Source organism: Phyllobates terribilis, unplaced genomic scaffold, assembly GCF_046119375.1.
Source record: "Phyllobates terribilis strain yellow unplaced genomic scaffold, ASM4611937v1 Scaffold_8__6_contigs__length_399053987, whole genome shotgun sequence".
Lineage (NCBI taxonomy): Eukaryota > Metazoa > Chordata > Amphibia > Anura > Dendrobatidae > Phyllobates > Phyllobates terribilis.
Window position 1 is genome coordinate 347718318 of NW_027362768.1, and position 16305 is coordinate 347734622.

The 16305-nt window shown below is 44.2% G+C and overlaps 7 non-coding genes and 2 pseudogenes across 7 annotated transcripts; all 9 read left to right on the top strand.

Moving 5' to 3' along the window:
* Window positions 1–404: 404 nt before the first annotated feature.
* On the top strand, window positions 405–595 carry LOC141159666 (U2 spliceosomal RNA). Its single transcript, XR_012249668.1, has one exon. It is a non-coding gene; the product is annotated as a U2 spliceosomal RNA (small nuclear RNA).
* A 1113-nt stretch (window positions 596–1708) lies between these two features.
* Window positions 1709–1898, top strand: LOC141160033 (U2 spliceosomal RNA). The gene has a single exon (XR_012250022.1). It is a non-coding gene; the product is annotated as a U2 spliceosomal RNA (small nuclear RNA).
* Window positions 1899–3010: 1112 nt separating this feature from the next.
* LOC141159739 (U2 spliceosomal RNA) lies at window positions 3011–3201 on the top strand. Its single transcript, XR_012249738.1, has one exon. It is a non-coding gene; the product is annotated as a U2 spliceosomal RNA (small nuclear RNA).
* Window positions 3202–4319: 1118 nt separating this feature from the next.
* LOC141158691 (U2 spliceosomal RNA) lies at window positions 4320–4510 on the top strand. The gene has a single exon (XR_012248717.1). It is a non-coding gene; the product is annotated as a U2 spliceosomal RNA (small nuclear RNA).
* Window positions 4511–5631: 1121 nt separating this feature from the next.
* Window positions 5632–5822, top strand: LOC141158692 (U2 spliceosomal RNA). The gene has a single exon (XR_012248718.1). It is a non-coding gene; the product is annotated as a U2 spliceosomal RNA (small nuclear RNA).
* A 1119-nt stretch (window positions 5823–6941) lies between these two features.
* LOC141158693 (U2 spliceosomal RNA) lies at window positions 6942–7132 on the top strand. Its single transcript, XR_012248719.1, has one exon. It is a non-coding gene; the product is annotated as a U2 spliceosomal RNA (small nuclear RNA).
* Window positions 7133–8250: 1118 nt separating this feature from the next.
* LOC141158694 (U2 spliceosomal RNA) lies at window positions 8251–8441 on the top strand. The gene has a single exon (XR_012248720.1). It is a non-coding gene; the product is annotated as a U2 spliceosomal RNA (small nuclear RNA).
* Window positions 8442–9560: 1119 nt separating this feature from the next.
* LOC141160421 (U2 spliceosomal RNA) lies at window positions 9561–9652 on the top strand (annotated as a pseudogene).
* Window positions 9653–10441: 789 nt separating this feature from the next.
* Window positions 10442–10620, top strand: LOC141160136 (U2 spliceosomal RNA; annotated as a pseudogene).
* The last annotated feature ends 5685 nt before the right edge of the window (window positions 10621–16305 follow it).

Below are 16305 nucleotides of genomic sequence, written 5' to 3' on the forward strand. Positions count from 1 at the left end.
CTGAGCCTTTATATACCTGCGCACAGCAGCAGCCACCTTCAGTCTGCTGCTGGACAGCCAGCAGCAGCAGCAGCAGCAGGAGAGGTAATTAATCAGCAACCCTCCTGCTAAGGGTAGACAGCTGCTCGTTCCACCCCCCCCCCCGCCTTAATTGGTTCTCCTCCCTTCCAACGGTGTTGAGGCGGGTGGGAACAGCCGGGGGTTGAGGGTACTGTGCTAAAAGAGGTGGAGTTATGCAGATCTAAAACGCGTGGATTGCAGCAGCAGCAAGCCAAAAAGTGCAGGCATGTGAGGGATCTAGAGGTTGACAGCATGTCTTCTTAACGGGAGTCCAGGTGGCCATCTCCACAAATGGACTTTTCAGAATCCTTGGGTGGCACCGTAGTCGGAAACCAATTCTGGTTATCGCTTCTCGGCCTCTTGGCTAAGATCAAGTGTAGTATCTGTTCTTATCAGTTTAATATCTGATACGTCCCCTATCTGGGGACCATATATTAAATGGATTTTTAGAACAGGGAGATGGAAAAAGAGCTTGCTCTGTCCACTCCACGCATTGACCTGGTATTGCAGTATCTCCAGGACCGGTGCACCCCTTCTTTAATGCAGTTTCTAAAATCAGAAAGAATTGAATTCAATGCTTTTTGTTCATTTGGCTTGTTTGTCGGATTTTGGGATGGACTCTTTGGCTTTGCTTTTCTTCTCCTCATTGGATTTTTCATGTTAAAAGTTGCAGAAGCCAGATGACAAGCTCATTTTGGTTCAACTTCAGCAACTGTGCATTGCATTGCCATGTAATGTAATGCAATGCTATCTATCTAGCTCTCCCTCTATACTTCCTTTTGGATAAACAGACATATTAGGCAAGCATTTTGGAGCTTTCACCTATATAACTACAGGTGGTGAGATAAGCTGCACAATATAATTGACCTTTCAGTATATTGTTGCACACACACCATCTATTTAGCAAATGCCCTTGTTATCAACAGCAGCCTTTTAAACTCACCTGAGCTAACAGGTATGTGAGCTGGTTACTCTGCTGCGCTTAAAATTTCTTTTTTGGTTTGCTACAATGCCTTTTCTGAAACGTTGTCTCCCTCTGCTGGAACACTGACTTCTTTCATTTAATGCCTGCAGACTATAAAAGAGAAACCAACCCAAAAAGTTTGGTTGATTAGTCTGTGGCATTCTTTTAAACTGTTGCTTATGGCGGTCTCTGTGAGCTTCTCAGTGACATTCAGCCATCCAGGTATCCCGCCTGCAGTAGACGGAATGTGGCAATGGAACGCTGGCTGCGCGTGTCATAATAGGCTCTGAGCCTTTATATACCTGCGCACAGCAGCAGCCACCTTCAGTCTGCTGCTGGACAGCCAGCAGCAGCAGCAGGAGAGGTAATTAATCAGCAACCCTCCTGCTAAGGGTAGACAGCTGCTCGTTCCACCCCCCCCCCCGCCTTAATTGGTTCTCCTCCCTTCCAACGGTGTTGAGGCGGGTGGGAACAGCCGGGGGTTGAGGGTACTGTGCTAAAAGAGGTGGAGTTATGCAGATCTAAAACGCGTGGATTGCAGCAGCAGCAAGCCGAAAAGTGCAGGCATGTGAGGGATCTAGAGGTTGACAGCATGTCTTCTTAACGGGAGTCCAGGTGGCCATCTCCACAAATGGACTTTTCAGAATCCTTGGGTGGCACCGTAGTCGGAAACCAATTCTGGTTATCGCTTCTCGGCCTTTTGGCTAAGATCAAGTGTAGTATCTGTTCTTATCAGTTTAATATCTGATACGTCCCCTATCTGGGGACCATATATTAAATGGATTTTAAAACAGGGAGATGGAAAAAGAGCTTGCTCTGTCCACTCCATGCATTGACCTGGTATTGCAGTATCTCCAGGACCGGTGCACCCCTTCTTTAATGCAGTTTCTAAAATCAGAAAGAATTGAATTCAATGCTTTTTGTTCATTTGGCTTGTTTGTCCGATTTTGGGATGGACTCTTTGGCTTTGCTTTTCTTCTCCTCATTGGATTTTTCATGTTAAAAGTTGCAGAAGCCAGATGACAAGCTCATTTTGGTTCAACTTCAGCAACTGTGCATTGCATTGCCATGTAATGTAATGCAATGCTATCTATCTAGCTCTCCCTCTATACTTCCTTTTGGATAAACAGACATATTAGGCAAGCATTTTGGAGCTTTCACCTAAATAACTACAGGTGGTGAGATAAGCTGCACAATATAATTGACCTTTCAGTATATTGTTGCACACACACCATCTATTTAGCAAATGCCCTTGTTATCAACAGCAGCCTTTTAAACTCACCTGAGCTAACAGGTATGTGAGCTGGTTACTCTGCTGCGCTTAAAATTTCTTTTTTGGTTTGCTACAATGCCTTTTCTGAAACGTTGTCTCCCTCTGCTGGAACACTGACTTCTTTCATTTAATGCCTGCAGACTATAAAAGAGAAACCAACCCAAAAAGTTTGGTTGATTAGTCTGTGGCATTCTTTTAAACTGTTGCTTATGGCGGTCTCTGTGAGCTTCTCAGTGACATTCAGCCATCCAGGTATCCCGCCTGCAGTAGACGGAATGTGGCAATGGAACGCTGGCTGCGCGTGTCATAATAGGCTCTGAGCCTTTATATACCTGCGCACAGCAGCAGCCACCTTCAGTCTGCTGCTGGACAGCCAGCAGCAGCAGCAGGAGAGGTAATTAATCAGCAACCCTCCTGCTAAGGGTAGACAGCTGCTCGTTCCACCCCCCCCCCGCCTTAATTGGTTCTCCTCCCTTCCAACGGTGTTGAGGCGGGTGGGAACAGCCGGGGGTTGAGGGTACTGTGCTAAAAGAGGTGGAGTTATGCAGATCTAAAACGCGTGGATTGCAGCAGCAGCAAGCCGAAAAGTGCAGGCATGTGAGGGATCTAGAGGTTGACAGCATGTCTTCTTAACGGGAGTCCAGGTGGCCATCTCCACAAATGGACTTTTCAGAATCCTTGGGTGGCACCGTAGTCGGAAACCAATTCTGGTTATCGCTTCTCGGCCTTTTGGCTAAGATCAAGTGTAGTATCTGTTCTTATCAGTTTAATATCTGATACGTCCCCTATCTGGGGACCATATATTAAATGGATTTTTAGAACAGGGAGATGGAAAAAGAGCTTGCTCTGTCCACTCCACACATTGACCTGGTATTGCAGTATCTCCAGGACCGGTGCACCCCTTCTTTAATGCAGTTTCTAAAATCAGAAAGAATTGAATTCAATGCTTTTTGTTCATTTGGCTTGTTTGTCGGATTTTGGGATGGACTCTTTGGCTTTGCTTTTCTTCTCCTCATTGGATTTTTCATGTTAAAAGTTGCAGAAGCCAGATGACAAGCTCATTTTGGTTCAACTTCAGCAACTGTGCATTGCATTGCCATGTAATGTAATGCAATGCTATCTATCTAGCTCTCCCTCTATACTTCCTTTTGGATAAACAGACATATTAGGCAAGCATTTTGGAGCTTTCACCTAAATAACTACAGGTGGTGAGATAAGCTGCACAATATAATTGACCTTTCAGTATATTGTTGCACACACACCATCTATTTAGCAAATGCCCTTGTTATCAACAGCAGCCTTTTAAACTCACCTGAGCTAACAGGTATGTGAGCTGGTTACTCTGCTGCGCTTAAAATTTCTTTTTTGGTTTGCTACAATGCCTTTTCTGAAACGTTGTCTCCCTCTGCTGGAACACTGACTTCTTTCATTTAATGCCTGCAGACTATAAAAGAGAAACCAACCCAAAAAGTTTGGTTGATTAGTCTGTGGAATTCTTTTAAACTGTTGCTTATGGCGGTCTCTGTGAGCTTCTCAGTGACATTCAGCCATCCAGGTATCCCGCCTGCAGTAGACGGAATGTGGCAATGGAACGCTGGCTGCGCGTGTCATAATAGGCTCTGAGCCTTTATATACCTGCGCACAGCAGCAGCCACCTTCAGTCTGCTGCTGGACAGCCAGCAGCAGCAGCAGCAGCAGGAGAGGTAATTAATCAGCAACCCTCCTGCTAAGGGTAGACAGCTGCTCGTTCCACCCCCCCCCCGCCTTAATTGGTTCTCCTCCCTTCCAACGGTGTTGAGGCAGGTGTTAACAGCCGGGGGTTGAGGGTACTGTGCTAAAAGAGGTGGAGTTATGCAGATCTAAAACGCGTGGATTGCAGCAGCAGCAAGCCGAAAAGTGCAGGCATGTGAGGGATCTAGAGGTTGACAGCATGTCTTCTTAACGGGAGTCCAGGTGGCCATCTCCACAAATGGACTTTTCAGAATCCTTGGGTGGCACCGTAGTCGGAAACCAATTCTGGTTATCGCTTCTCGGCCTTTTGGCTAAGATCAAGTGTAGTATCTGTTCTTATCAGTTTAATATCTGATACGTCCCCTATCTGGGGACCATATATTAAATGGATTTTTAGAACAGGGAGATGGAAAAAGAGCTTGCTCTGTCCACTCCACGCATTGACCTGGTATTGCAGTATCTCCAGGACCGGTGCACCCCTTCTTTAATGCGGTTTCTAAAATCAGAAAGAATTGAATTCAATGCTTTTTGTTCATTTGGCTTGTTTGTCGGATTTTGGGATGGACTCTTTGGCTTTGCTTTTCTTCTCCTCATTGGATTTTTCATGTTAAAAGTTGCAGAAGCCAGATGACAAGCTCATTTTGGTTCAACTTCAGCAACTGTGCATTGCATTGCCATGTAATGTAATGCAATGCTATCTATCTAGCTCTCCCTCTATACTTCCTTTTGGATAAACAGACATATTAGGCAAGCATTTTGGAGCTTTCACCTAAATAACTACAGGTGGTGAGATAAGCTGCACAATATAATTGACCTTTCAGTATATTGTTGCACACACACCATCTATTTAGCAAATGCCCTTGTTATCAACAGCAGCCTTTTAAACTCACCTGAGCTAACAGGTATGTGAGCTGGTTACTCTGCTGCGCTTAAAATTTCTTTTTTGGTTTGCTACAATGCCTTTTCTGAAACGTTGTCTCCCTCTGCTGGAACACTGACTTCTTTCATTTAATGCCTGCAGACTATAAAAGAGAAACCAACCCAAAAAGTTTGGTTGATTAGTCTGTGGCATTCTTTTAAACTGTTGCTTATGGCGGTCTCTGTGAGCTTCTCAGTGACATTCAGCCATCCAGGTATCCCGCCTGCAGTAGACGGAATGTGGCAATGGAACGCTGGCTGCGCGTGTCATAATAGGCTCTGAGCCTTTATATACCTGCGCACAGCAGCAGCCACCTTCAGTCTGCTGCTGGACAGCCAGCAGCAGCAGCAGCAGCAGCAGGAGAGGTAATTAATCAGCAACCCTCCTGCTAAGGGTAGACAGCTGCTCGTTCCACCCCCCCCCCGCCTTAATTGGTTCTCCTCCCTTCCAACGGTGTTGAGGCGGGTGTTAACAGCCGGGGGTTGAGGGTACTGTGCTAAAAGAGGTGGAGTTATGCAGATCTAAAACGCGTGGATTGCAGCAGCAGCAAGCCGAAAAGTGCAGGCATGTGAGGGATCTAGAGGTTGACAGCATGTCTTCTTAACGGGAGTCCAGGTGGCCATCTCCACAAATGGACTTTTCAGAATCCTTGGGTGGCACCGTAGTCGGAAACCAATTCTGGTTATCGCTTCTCGGCCTTTTGGCTAAGATCAAGTGTAGTATCTGTTCTTATCAGTTTAATATCTGATACGTCCCCTATCTGGGGACCATATATTAAATGGATTTTTAGAACAGGGAGATGGAAAAAGAGCTTGCTCTGTCCACTCCACGCATTGACCTGGTATTGCAGTATCTCCAGGACCGGTGCACCCCTTCTTTAATGCAGTTTCTAAAATCAGAAAGAATTGAATTCAATGCTTTTTGTTCATTTGGCTTGTTTGTCGGATTTTGGGATGGACTCTTTGGCTTTGCTTTTCTTCTCCTCATTGGATTTTTCATGTTAAAAGTTGCAGAAGCCAGATGACAAGCTCATTTTGGTTCAACTTCAGCAACTGTGCATTGCATTGCCATGTAATGTAATGCAATGCTATCTATCTAGCTCTCCCTCTATACTTCCTTTTGGATAAACAGACATATTAGGCAAGCATTTTGGAGCTTTCACCTAAATAACTACAGGTGGTGAGATAAGCTGCACAATATAATTGACCTTTCAGTATATTGTTGCACACACACCATCTATTTAGCAAATGCCCTTGTTATAAACAGCAGCCTTTTAAACTCACCTGAGCTAACAGGTATGTGAGCTGGTTACTCTGCTGCGCTTAAAATTTCTTTTTTGGTTTGCTACAATGCCTTTTCTGAAACGTTGTCTCTCTCTGCTGGAACACTGACTTCTTTCATTTAATGCCTGCAGACTATAAAAGAGAAACCAACCCAAAAAGTTTGGTTGATTAGTCTGTGGCATTCTTTTAAACTGTTGCTTATGGCGGTCTCTGTGAGCTTCTCAGTGACATTCAGCCATCCAGGTATCCCGCCTGCAGTAGACGGAATGTGGCAATGGAACGCTGGCTGCGCGTGTCATAATAGGCTCTGAGCCTTTATATACCTGCGCACAGCAGCAGCCACCTTCAGTCTGCTGCTGGACAGCCAGCAGCAGCAGCAGCAGCAGGAGAGGTAATTAATCAGCAACCCTCCTGCTAAGGGTAGACAGCTGCTCGTTCCACCCCCCCCCCCGCCTTAATTGGTTCTCCTCCCTTCCAACGGTGTTGAGGCGGGTGGGAACAGCCGGGGGTTGAGGGTACTGTGCTAAAAGAGGTGGAGTTATGCAGATCTAAAATGCGTGGATTGCAGCAGCAGCAAGCCGAAAAGTGCAGGCATGTGAGGGATCTAGAGGTTGACAGCATGTCTTCTTAACGGGAGTCCAGGTGGCCATCTCCACAAATGGACTTTTCAGAATCCTTGGGTGGCACCGTAGTCGGAAACCAATTCTGGTTATCGCTTCTCGGCCTTTTGGCTAAGATCAAGTGTAGTATCTGTTCTTATCAGTTTAATATCTGATACGTCCCCTATCTGGGGACCATATATTAAATGGATTTTTAGAACAGGGAGATGGAAAAAGAGCTTGCTCTGTCCACTCCACGCATTGACCTGGTATTGCAGTATCTCCAGGACCGGTGCACCCCTTCTTTAATGCAGTTTCTAAAATCAGAAAGAATTGAATTCAATGCTTTTTGTTCATTTGGCTTGTTTGTCGGATTTTGGGATGGACTCTTTGGCTTTGCTTTTCTTCTCCTCATTGGATTTTTCATGTTAAAAGTTGCAGAAGCCAGATGACAAGCTCATTTTGGTTCAACTTCAGCAACTGTGCATTGCATTGCCATGTAATGTAATGCAATGCTATCTATCTAGCTCTCCCTCTATACTTCCTTTTGGATAAACAGACATATTAGGCAAGCATTTTGGAGCTTTCACCTAAATAACTACAGGTGGTGAGATAAGCTGCACAATATAATTGACCTTTCAGTATATTGTTGCACACACACCATCTATTTAGCAAATGCCCTTGTTATCAACAGCAGCCTTTTAAACTCACCTGAGCTAAAAGGTATGTGAGCTGGTTACTCTGCTGCGCTTAAAATTTCTTTTTTGGTTTGCTACAATGCCTTTTCTGAAACGTTGTCTCCCTCTGCTGGAACACTGACTTCTTTCATTTAATGCCTGCAGACTATAAAAGAGAAACCAACCCAAAAAGTTTGGTTGATTAGTCTGTGGCATTCTTTTAAACTGTTGCTTATGGCGGTCTCTGTGAGCTTCTCAGTGACATTCAGCCATCCAGGTATCCCGCCTGCAGTAGACGGAATGTGGCAATGGAACGCTGGCTGCGCGTGTCATAATAGGCTCTGAGCCTTTATATACCTGCGCACAGCAGCAGCCACCTTCAGTCTGCTGCTGGACAGCCAGCAGCAGCAGCAGCAGCAGGAGAGGTAATTAATCAGCAACCCTCCTGCTAAGGGTAGACAGCTGCTCGTTCCACCCCCCCCCCGCCTTAATTGGTTCTCCTCCCTTCCAACGGTGTTGAGGCGAGTGGGAACAGCCAGGGGTTGAGGGTACTGTGCTAAAAGAGGTGGAGTTATGCAGATCTAAAACGCGTGGATTGCAGCAGCAGCAAGCCGAAAAGTGCAGGCATGTGAGGGATCTAGAGGTTGACAGCATGTCTTCTTAACGGGAGTCCAGGTGGCCATCTCCACAAATGGACTTTTCAGAATCCTTGGGTGGCACCGTAGTCGGAAACCAATTCTGGTTATCGCTTCTCGGCCTTTTGGCTAAGATCAAGTGTAGTATCTGTTCTTATCAGTTTAATATCTGATACGTCCCCTATCTGGGGACCATATATTAAATGGATTTTTAGAACAGGGAGATGGAAAAAGAGCTTGCTCTGTCCACTCCACGCATTGACCTGGTATTGCAGTATCTCCAGGACCGGTGCACCCCTTCTTTAATGCAGTTTCTAAAATCAGAAAGAATTGAATTCAATGCTTTTTGTTCATTTGGCTTGTTTGTCGGATTTTGGGATGGACTCTTTGGCTTTGCTTTTCTTCTCCTCATTGGATTTTTCATGTTAAAAGTTGCAGAAGCCAGATGACAAGCTCATTTTGGTTCAACTTCAGCAACTGTGCATTGCATTGCCATGTAATGTAATGCAATGCTATCTATCTAGCTCTCCCTCTATACTTCCTTTTGGATAAACAGACATATTAGGCAAGCATTTTGGAGCTTTCACCTAAATAACTACAGGTGGTGAGATAAGCTGCACAATATAATTGACCTTTCAGTATATTGTTGCACACACACCATCTATTTAGCAAATGCCCTTGTTATCAACAGCAGCCTTTTAAACTCACCTGAGCTAACAGGTATGTGAGCTGGTTACTCTGCTGCGCTTAAAATTTCTTTTTTGGTTTGCTACAATGCCTTTTCTGAAACGTTGTCTCCCTCCGCTGGAACACTGACTTCTTTCATTTAATGCCTGCAGACTATAAAAGAGAAACCAACCCAAAAAGTTTGGTTGATTAGTCTGTGGCATTCTTTTAAACTGTTGCTTATGGCGGTCTCTGTGAGCTTCTCAGTGACATTCAGCCATCCAGGTATCCCGCCTGCAGTAGACGGAATGTGGCAATGGAACGCTGGCTGCGCGTGTCATAATAGGCTCTGAGCCTTTATATACCTGCGCACCGCAGCAGCCACCTTCAGTCTGCTGCTGGACAGCCAGCAGCAGCAGCAGCAGCAGGAGAGGTAATTAATCAGCAACCCTCCTGCTAAGGGTAGACAGCTTCTCGTTCCACCCCCCCCCCCGCCTTAATTGGTTCTCCTCCCTTCCAACGGTGTTGAGGCGGGTGGGAACAGCCGGGGCTTGAGGGTACTGTGCTAAAAGAGGTGGAGTTATGCAGATCTAAAACGCGTGGATTGCAGCAGCAGCAAGCCGAAAAGTGCAGGCATGTGAGGGATCTAGAGGTTGACAGCATGTCTTCTTAACGGGAGTCCAGGTGGCCATCTCCACAAATGGACTTTTCAGAATCCTTGGGTGGCACCGTAGTCGGAAACCAATTCTGGTTATCGCTTCTCGGCCTTTTGGCTAAGATCAAGTGTAGTATCTTTCGAAAAGGCGGTTTTGGATGTTGGCCGCCCTAGTAGATTGATACATTATGCACACTGGGGTTTAGGCGCTTGTTAGTACGCCAGGTGGCTAATATGGTCATCTGGTGGAAAGCATGGCCCCCCAGGATCGACGCCATTGGGCCGGGGAAGATCGAAAGCCCGAAGTGTGAAGTGCCCCAGGAGTGGTGACCCTGGGGTGCCTTAACTCACTGGGATTGGGAACCCCACTTGAGTTTATGGCACATTTGCACAAGCACTTCAAATTTTCTTTCTTCGCACACACCCTTATTCCGGGCCTTCTGGCCTTAGGATGGGGAATTTTTCAATTCCCGGTCGAAGGTCCGGGCAGTATTATACTGTGAAACCTTCACTATTTATTTAATTTCTTTGTCACTGTGTGTCCACTTATTCACGTGTGTCACGTCCTACTAAGATTTTGTCGGGATGCGGTTCCCTTACGGGTTCCTCTCTTGGCAGGTCTAGGGGGGGAGTGTGTGGCCATCAGGTTCCGCTCCCCCCTGAACCCCCCTGGCTCTCCTCTTTCGGGAGGAGAGCGTTGTTGGCTCCCCTCTTCCGGGAGGGGAGCACAGTCTTTGGCTCCCAGTGCCTTGCTCGGGTGAGAACTCGGGCAGGTGCTGGGGGTAAGATTGGGTCGCCTCTGGCTTCGGCTGGAGGTGGCTTTTTGGACCTGTTCCTCGCTGTGGCCTTTTGGCTCGGAGGGACGGGGAATGGTTTGGGGGACCCTTCTCCTTTTGGAGAGGGTTTCAAGAAGACCAGCATCCTAGTGCACTTTTTTTGTGGCACTTGTCACTTTTTTAAGCGCACTCGGGTTTTGTACACGAATTCGGGCTTTCGATAAAAAAATCTGTTCTTATCAGTTTAATATCTGATACGTCCCCTATCTGGGGACCATATATTAAATGGATTTTTAGAACAGGGAGATGGAAAAAGAGCTTGCTCTGTCCACTCCACGCATTGACCTGGTATTGCAGTATCTCCAGGACCGGTGCACCCCTTCTTTAATGCAGTTTCTAAAATCAGAAAGAATTGAATTCAATGCTTTTTGTTCATTTGGCTTGTTTGTCGGATTTTGGGATGGACTCTTTGGCTTTGCTTTTCTTCTCCTCATTGGATTTTTCATGTTAAAAGTTGCAGAAGCCAGATGACAAGCTCATTTTGGTTCAACTTCAGCAACTGTGCATTGCATTGCCATGTAATGTAATGCAATGCTATCTATCTAGCTCTCCCTCTATACTTCCTTTTGAATAAACAGACATATTAGGCAAGCATTTTGGAGCTTTCACCTAAATATCTACAGGTGGTGAGATAAGCTGCACAATATAATTGACCTTTCAGTATATTGTTGCACACACACCATCTATTTAGCAAATGCCCTTGTTATCAACAGCAGCCTTTTAAACTCACCTGAGCTAACAGGTATGTGAGCTGGTTACTCTGCTGCGCTTAAAATTTCTTTTTTGGTTTGCTACAATGCCTTTTCTGAAACGTTGTCTCCCTCTGCTGGAACACTGACTTCTTTCATTTAATGCCTGCAGACTATAAAAGAGAAACCAACCCAAAAAGTTTGGTTGATTAGTCTGTGGCATTCTTTTAAACTGTTGCTTATGGCGGTCTCTGTGAGCTTCTCAGTGACATTCAGCCATCCAGGTATCCCGCCTGCAGTAGACGGAATGTGGCAATGGAACGCTGGCTGCGCGTGTCATAATAGGCTCTGAGCCTTTATATACCTGCGCACAGCAGCAGCCACCTTCAGTCTGCTGCTGGACAGCCAGCAGCAGCAGCAGCAGCAGGAGAGGTAATTAATCAGCAACCCTCCTGCTAAGGGTAGACAGCTGCTCGTTCCACCCCCCCCCCGCCTTAATTGGTTCTCCTCCCTTCCAACGGTGTTGAGGCGGGTGGGAACAGCCGGGGGTTGAGGGTACTGTGCTAAAAGAGGTGGAGTTATGCAGATCTAAAACGCGTGGATTGCAGCAGCAGCAAGCCGAAAAGTGCAGGCATGTGAGGGATCTAGAGGTTGACAGCATGTCTTCTTAACGGGAGTCCAGGTGGCCATCTCCACAAATGGACTTTTCAGAATCCTTGGGTGGCACCGTAGTCGGAAACCAATTCTGGTTATCGCTTCTCGGCCTTTTGGCTACGATCAAGTGCTTTATTGCAGGAGATTGTGGTTGAAGGGCACTCGGGTACCCCTCTCCTTGGCCTGGCAGGATCGTCCACTTTTGTGGACTTAACCTGCTTGCTGCTATTAGGGAGAGGGCTTAGTCCCAGGGTAACGAGTTGCGATCCCCCAGCTTCCAGGTGTTTTTCGCTGCAAGAACACTGGGAGCGCAGATTGCAAGCGGCTGCAATTTGCAACCTTGTTGCGTTTTTCCATGGAGGTTGACCCTAACCTCGTGCCTCTTTATGCGAGGCTAAAAAACTCTATCCGAGTTCACTTCACAGCGGGTGGCTCGGATATGAGGAAATTAGGGTATGTAGTCCAGGACGTGCTCAGGAACCTTCTTGGCGTACAAAGGAATGAAATTCTCTCCATCCAGGATTATCCCAGAAGAGGTGACTATGACATCACATTCACCGGAGAAGGTATTTTTAGAGATGTACTAGAAAAGTTAAAAAAAGTTGAAAATAGTCCTGTTTTGAAAGGGATACAAATTGTTGAGCACGTCCTGGATGAGGTAAGACTGGTTATTGTAAAAATATTTTCTCCCTTTGTTTCTGCTCCAGAAGTAATGTCATTTCTAGCAATTTATTTTAAAAGTGTTAAATGTATTGGGAAGATATTAAACGAATATAACATATGGACATCTAAGTGGAAATTCCTTGTGAAGTGTACAAGAGATCCAAATACACCAGGTGGTATACGGCTCCCCCCTGCCCGTTTCAAAATTGGGCAAACAAATGGGGATTTCTTCTTTTCTGGGATGCCAGTATATTGCAGAAATTGTGGGCGCTATGGTCATTCAAAAGAAAACTGTCATGTATCATGTAGAAATTGTGCTAGTGAAGAACATGAGACAAAAGAATGCCCTAAGGAAAAGAAATGCAGTTTTTGCCAGACTCCAGGTCACTTTTATTTTTCTTGCCCTCACAGATTTCGGGAAGATGAGCAAAATGGGAAGTCCAAGACGTCCGACCAAGGACCAAAAGATCAGACCACCCCTCAGGAGGAGGAACAACAACCTGGAGCCTCTGGAGACAATAAGGGCGTACAAAATAGTGAAGTGTCTCCAGAGTCTATGACAGGTAAAATACCAAATCCCAAAACCTGGCTGCAGGACCTGCGGGAGTCCAAAAGGAGGGCTGAGAAGGAGCAGAAGGGCACTACTGGTAAGGTCAAAAGGGACCGGCAAAAGGCCGACACAGAAGCCCATGCCCAGTCTGGGTCTCCTAGTGCTGAGGGCGCTGAGTGGATAAAGGTGGGTCCTAAGAAAAAGAAAAAGGGTGGTTCGGAGGAGGCAGCAGGAGGTGAACAGATGGACACTTCTCCTGAAGGGGACGTGGACGCTGGACCCTCAGGGGTTTCGGTCTCCGCTGCTACAGGTGGGGACCGGGATCTTGCTGCCTCTGAAGAGTCAGAGGCTCTGCCTTGTGCGCAACCTCCTCCTATAGGACGACCTTCTACAGGTCAAACAGGGGCGGCGGAACCCCTCGGGGACCCACCTGATGAGGAACTGCATGGCCAGCCAATGGAGACCCAGCGGGTTCTGCCAGCCAGCCCTCCGAGCTATGCCAGTGTAGCGTCGGGTTTATATAAATGTGGTAATCTTTCCTCCTCCACGGACCCTCTCGTGACGATACTATCAGATGAGGAGGGAGGCGCAAGCCCAGTGGTCTGATCAGGTTCATCGGACAGGTAAATCCGTTGCTCTTAGTTACCTAAGTAAAATTTCTACATTTTCTAATGATGGCTGAACTCAAAGGTATTTCCCTCAACGTGAGAGGCATAAAATCTAACACGAGAAGAACTGCTCTTTTTAATTTTTTTACGTGTTTTACTGCATCTGTATTTTTTCTGCAAGAATGTAATATCCCACATGAAATGTCATATCAAAAATATAAAGATGAGTGGAAGTGTGGGCCATCTGTCTGGTCCGGATCGAATGCTGCAGGATCAGCGGGTGTAGCCATACTTTTTAAAGGGAACGTTTTAATTGATTTTATTCAGGAAATTTTACCAGGTCGTATTTTATTAGTGAAAGCTTTTATTGATGGTATTAGATGGCAGTTTTTAAATTTTTATGGATCAACAGAGAAAAATGAAAGAGCCGAAATGCTTGATCTTTTACCATTATTTATTAATAACTCTGAACCTTTTATCTTAGCAGGGGATTTTAATTGTGTTTTAAAAGGTGAAAACCGGCGCTCCAGCTCTGTAAGCAGGAACTACGATAAAACCTCAGGTATGCTACATGATATAGTCAAAGATGCTAAATTGATAGACATATATAAAGAGTGTCATAGTGATAGCCCAGAGGACGCCGGTTTCACTTGGAGCAATGCTAATTGTAGCTCTAGGATTGATTTTATTTTTGGTTCAGATAAAACAATACCTGCCAAATGTGAAGTTTTAACTAATATATTTTCAGACCATAAACTTTTATCCTTTACCATAAAAGTAAATGACAACAAAAAATGTGGTAAGAAAAGCTGGAAAATGAACGTATCCCTTTTAACCGACCCGCAGATTTTATCAGATTTTATTGAGTTTTATAGGAAATGTAGAAAAGGGAAAAAAACAAATGAGACTATGAGTGTATGGTGGGATAGAATGAAAGTAAAAATAAAAGACTTTTTTATTAAAAAGAGTATATGTAGAGCCAAAGAAAAATATGAAGAATATAGAATTTTAAATACCCGCCTACAAACATTATTTAAGCTCAGAGACAATGGGATAGATGTACAAGTTGATATTTCAAACTTAAAAGAAGAGATTTCAAAATGGCTAGAACAAAAAGGAAAAGAGATAATTTTTCGTTCTAGAGTACAACATATAGAAGAAAATGAAAAGTGTTCCAGATATTTTTTTAGGAAAAATAAAAAAGAAAAAGTGATAATTGACCATATAGATGGTGAGAATAATATAAAAAATATGCTGGGTAAAGTTGAGGGTTTTTTTTCTAATCTTTTTAATGGAAAAAATATAGATAATAAATTAATGGATGATTCGCTGCAAGGACTAACAGCTGTTTTAGATCCCGCATCCCAAGAGTTTTTATCCCAAGTTTTAACGGAACAAGAAGTGTTAAAAACTATTAAAAGTTTTAAAACTGGAAAGGTCCCTGGTCCTGATGGCATCCCAATAGAATTTTATGTATGTTTTTATGATATTTTAAAAGATGATTTGTTTTATTTGTTTACTGAGGTTTTTAATAATAAGGTTTTATTAAATTCCTGGAAGAAAGGTGAAGTCTCCCTCCTATACAAAAAAGGCGATAAATCAAAATTAGAAAACTGGAGACCAATAACACTTTTAAATTGTGACTATAAAATAATGGCTAAAATTTGTGCAAATCGTCTAAAAGAAGTCATCAGCAAAGTTATTCATTCTAATCAAGTGTGTGGGGTGCCGGGGCGCAGTATATGGGACAATCTGAATTTAGTGAAAGACTGTATTGAGGATGTGAAAGACAGAAAGGGGAAAATGGCGATTTTATCTATTGATTTTGAAAAAGCATTTGACCGTGTCTCACACTTTTATCTTTTTAAAGTTTTAGAGAAAATGGGCATACCAGAAGGGTTTTTACTATCGCTTAAAGCATTTTACAAGGATTGTACAAGTAAGATTTTAGTGAATGGTTTTAAGACACAAGAGGTATTTTTACGGTCAGGGGTGAAACAGGGATGCCCTCTGTCCCCAATACTGTTTATCTGTGCACTGGAACCAATGTTATGTGCAATACGCCAAAATAAACAGATATGCGGTGTCCCTCTGCCTGGAAGCGGTGGTTTGGAGGCCAAGGTTGTAGGCTACATGGATGACGTGGCGGTCTTGTGTACAGATGCACCATCACTTACGGCCACTCTCCATCAAGTGCAATCCTTTTGTCTAGCTTCTGGTTTTAAAATCAATTTTAATAAGTGTAACATTTTAAGTGTTGGGGGGATGATTTTACGTGATGTACCAATTAATGTCTCCGAATCCATTTCCATTTTAGGTATATCATTCACTGAAAATAATGATGGTTATAATAGTTGGGAAACAGTTACACAGAAAGTAAATACGAAAATATGTATGTGGAACATGAGGAGACTTACAATGGAGGGTAAAGTATTGGTTTTAAAGATGGTGATTTTACCTCTTTTATTGTATCTTAGCATGGTTTTCCCCCCGCCTGTTAATGTTTTAAAAAAGATAACCAAAACCTGTTTTACCTTCTTTTGGAACTCAAAAATGGAAAAGCTGAAAAGAGAAATCGTGATGAAATCAAAAGTAAAAGGTGGTAAAGATTTTCCAGATTTTAATAGGTTTCTTTTAATCCATCTGTTCGTTTACTGTTTTAATGCCCTTTTTAAGAATCACTATTGGTCCTTTTTTATGCGTTTTAATACAGGATTTTTTATGAGAAAGTTTGGATGGTATGAAGTTAATATATCTGTGCCCCATGCTTTTAATTTGTCGACGCATTATGAGATTTTAAGGAAAATAGTGTCCGATTTTAATTTAGGGACTAAGAAAATAGA